Raw genomic sequence first — 4,864 nt, 5'->3', positions numbered from 1 at the left:
AAGAAAGACTCAACAGAAGTCAAACCTAGCACTCACTTCAGTTGTTTTCTTCCATAGTTATCAGCATGATGTCTTACTGTTGATTTGAACATCATCTGTTACAGCATTACAGGTTTACCTTATTTTATAACTGGCACAATTATAACATGCAAAAGGTAAAAACACAAGTAATTGTTAACCCAGTTCAGTCCAACATGACCTACATCTGGGGGCTACCAAGCCAGGAAGAAGATCCACTATTAGTAGTATCAATTCAGAGTTAAACTCCCCCGTTTACAACTCATCACTTAATCCCTACCCAATGCAATCTATACCTAGGAACTCCTAGATAGAAACCTCCAGTTTCCATTCCTATCACTACAAATACAATGTAATGTGCAAACACCTTGAACTTGCTTCACAGCTTCATTCAAGAACATAATCACTCTTGCCTACAGGCTTTGAGTGACAAACACTCTCAGGTTTACCACTGAGAGACACATGGTAACCTTCCCACAGATTGGGAGGTTTACCTTACACACACCCCTAAAAATTCATTCTAAGAGGCTTACAAAGACTAGATTACAATCAGTTATTTATAACCTAATCACCCAAGTGGATTTGGGCCTTCAGAAATCGCAGCAAACTTCTCCTTTGCTGTTACAACATCAGCAGAAACTTTCTGCTACAAACAAGGTCTTCAATCTTTTAGTTCCTAAAATATCTCCAAATTTAGTTCCTAAAATATCTCCATATTTAGTTCCTAAAATATCTCCACATTTAGTTCCTAAAATATCTCAAGACCTCCACAAATAATGCCACATAGGATTCTAACTAATTTCCACATATTAGTGTGCTAACAAATAGGCTATTTGTTAGGTTCCTTAATTGTAGCTTGGTTGTTGGTTTCCTGGATTTTCTCTAAGCTGTTGACTTCCTGAAGAATAGCCCAAGAAAAAGCTGAAACAGAAAACTGCACAACCTACAATTTAGCATATGCTGTCAGGCATGAATGTCACGACATTCAGCTTGACATCAAGGTCCATATGCTGAGTCTGTTTTTCCAGAAAACAGACTGTACAATTTTGCTGACCTGTACAGGATCAAAATGACCATACTACAGTAACAGCTTACATTAATAAATGTCAAAGTGTCCAACTTAACATTTACACATTTGGCCTTAAGTTAGTTCTGTTATTCTCTTGAAGAACAAACTAAGTTACATGCTGAAGTATAGCAGAACACCACTCTGCCTAATCTTAAGTAGCTGCTGTCAATGATGAATGTCACAACATCCAGTTTGACATTCAGTCAGTAGGCCTTATGCCAGGTCTGGTTCTTCCTTGATAACCAGACTGCAAATGCATACTAAGTTCTAACAGAACTTCTGTTCCTTAGTATCTGTTGACAGGTATGAATGTCACAGCATTCAATAATCCTGTGTTAGCTAGTCCTGCAGTAACTACAATGTAGTCACATATACATGTCATGACATCAGTCAAGACATTAGTGTTTTACCATATAATGCAGCCAATTAAACACCTACAAACTCCCCCTTTGGCAAATTTTTGGCTAAAACACTTTGATCCCCATAACAGAGTTCATGGCAGCGGAATACTACTAGCTAATACACTCAGAGTGGCAGCACACTCACACACATGGAAGTTAAATAAAAACTTCGCATAGCAGCACACACATGTTAGAAGTTGCACCTAAACTTCAACATCAGCTGCAGGGGGGAATCTTCAGATCTGTCATGAGAGTCTGTTGTAGAGACCCACTCTGTTTGTCAGGGGTATTGGTGGTTATTACTATTACTCCCCCTTTTTGTCAAAAATGTTGCCAAAGCCAGCAACATAGCCAGAGCACACTGACAGAGTTCCAGACTTGGTTTTACTTCACAGTTTCAACCAAGTTCACATCCACTTGATCTTGCTTCACAGCTTCGATCAAGTAATCACCCACTTTTGCTTTACAGTAGGTACAGCCATATCAGATTCCAAGACTTTGAGTCTGACATCTTGATCCACTCCTGCATGAACACTTTCTTGAACTCCAGCAGGCACATAAGATATCTTATGTTAAGACATCTTGTGAATACTCTGTCCTTTTTGTTAACAAGGCAAACTATCAGCAGTTTAAACCACATAATAGTAGTTTAGTCAGCAGCAGGAGCAAAAACAATTACTAGTTATGGCTACTAGTAATACACACATGCACAAGGGTACTTCTTCTCCCCCTAAATCTGTGCATTCATCAAATAACAGCTGCTGTAACTCCAGCACCTGTACCAGCCAGAATGTCCTACTGGCATATGCTTCCATATTGTCATGACATCCGGTCAGACATTCTTCTGCTCACTCAGCCTTGACACATACCAACTTTATCCCACTATCTAACAGGTTTCCAAACCTTGTTATCTGAGAACACATAGACCACAAGCTTGATGATTACTTGCAGTGCAAGGACAGAACTCCCCCTGTCATGAACAACCCATTCTCCTCTTGAAGCTTGGAGATCACACATGGGCATATCCAACATCCCAAAGTTGGACCTTCACATACTTCCTGATTCAAAGAGACTCCAGACCACTTGATGAATGGAAAACATAAGACGCATCTTCATGTCTTCAAGAGCACACCCTCTGTTCAACCCTCTTAGCTGAACACATTCACACTCTGTGTCAATCTCTCTTCTAACCAGAACAAAAGACCACTTCACAAGATGTTCTAACATCAGCTGGGATATCCTTCATAACAGGACAAGGCACACCATCTGATAGTCTTCAGATATCACTGAGTCACCGGGTTGATCAAGAAGAACCCAGACATACATTGGGACATATACAATTTCATCCCATTACAAGAGATAATCTTCCATAGATAGCTCAGAACTCCTACCACAAGCTCCAAGGGATGAATAGAAAACACCTCCTTTAGTCTTCAACTTACTACTTTTCTGCTCAAAAGTAATTTGTCTCAGACTTTCCTCAAGAATAATCAGCTGCCATATGGATTATCTTGATTCTTCGAACTCACTCCTGAGATAGACCAAATGCCACTGGTTGATTACCTCCTTCATGAATCCTCATATGACAAGGTCAAATGCTGCTTTTTGACCTCCCCAAGTTTATCAGACTTCTCCCAAAGATATTCTGACCTTCCAAGTGAGACTTGAACTTCAAGCTTTTTGAAGTATCCAATCTACAGCCCTGTAGACCTTTCTATCTCAAGTTGATGTGCCACTTCACCAACTAAGAATCTGATGTTGAACCAAATGTCACAACATTGTGTTTTGACATCCAGCTGTTGAATTCAGCTCCTTCTTCTGCCACTTGAAAGAACTTCCTCCCTTCACAGAACAAGAGTTCAATGTTCTCATAGACTTGATTGTGGAACCAAGTTTGAGTAAACAACCTCCATCCTGCAGGTTTGCAGTTAAGTCATCCAAGCTCACACCTTGATGAATCCCTGCTTCTTCTCCAAAGACATCAGACACTCTGATGTATGAGTCTTCAGAAGGACCAGTTAGAAACTAACCCTTCAGCTCTACCAAGGATTCCACATCCTAAGGCAAGGCTGTTTCCATGATATCAAGACTGCTGCCACTTGTTCTTGACTTCACAGTGTGCATAAGCTAATGCACTTCCTTACCTAGATCAGAAATAAACTGATCCAAGTAACCACCATCAAGACTATGATGTCTTCTTCTTCTTGTACATACCAAGGCTGAACATGTTTCTTGCCAGGAAACCTTTTCAGAGATCATATGCTTTTGCTGCCACCAAAGAGATAGATCATAAGCCAATGTACTGTCCTTCCTGTGATTCTGCACAGGGTCTTGAAGAAGTGATGTTCCAACATCTTTAAGAACATCAGTTATCTTGAGCTCCAAGGATAATCAATTAAACACTTGCACTTGGCACAAGTAGACATTGATCTTAAATCCTTTCCCAATCATCCCTTCAGATACTTCCACCATAAGAATACTTTGAAAATACTCTTCTTGTGTCAACATCTTCTGCTTGCAAGCACCTAGACAATTTTGAAAGTCTTCCCAGATTAAATTCACCCTTAGGAATGAGAGAGATGAATTCTTCCTTGCAAATGTGTCACACAACCACCAGAACCCATGTGACACAGGTCAACAGCCAACCAGACCCTAGGCTGACCAGACTTGAGGAGGTTAACCAAAACTCCCCCTCAACTTAACAATCATGGATACTCCACACCAATATCCATGCATTATACACATATGTCTCAACATGACATACACTATCCCTACCAGTGGCAACTAACTCCTCCAATCAGACTCCAGCTGACCATAAGTACTAGTGAGACACACAATACCAGTCGATAGTAGTTATGCATTGCCAGGGCATACAACTTCAACCAACCTCTGAATCTTCATATTCTTACTCCTTGACAGAACTGCCACTTCTGCACGTGGTGTTTGAATAACATGATTCATGGTTCCAATCCTCGTAGATGATACAGCACTCAGGTTACCCCATTATTGACTGCTAACATCCAGGGGACTTGTCTTCCAACACAGCATAGTACTTCAGGGAACACCTATCCAGCCCTGCTCAATCTACAGGAATATGCCAAACAGCAGGAGATTGCACACTGCCACATCTCAACCAGCTCAACTTTTAGAGATCAGACTTCTAAAGGTGACCTTCTTGAGCACACATACAGTTGACCCTTCCCTTGTCAACTTAGCACACACAGATGTCTCCTCTTCCAGGTCAGGAGTAGGTTCCAAACAGAAGTATCCCTTTGTTTGATACCTAAAAACATCTGCTCTTCAACCAGTAGCTGCATACTTGTTGAACAACATGTTCTAACATCGCATAGAACATTAGTTCCACCTCCTTGGAACA

The sequence above is a fragment of the Lathyrus oleraceus genome, chromosome 7 (genome assembly GCF_024323335.1).
Source record: "Lathyrus oleraceus cultivar Zhongwan6 chromosome 7, CAAS_Psat_ZW6_1.0, whole genome shotgun sequence".
In the NCBI taxonomy this organism is placed as follows: domain Eukaryota; kingdom Viridiplantae; phylum Streptophyta; class Magnoliopsida; order Fabales; family Fabaceae; genus Lathyrus; species Lathyrus oleraceus.
Note: the sequence above shows the minus strand (reverse complement) of the source record.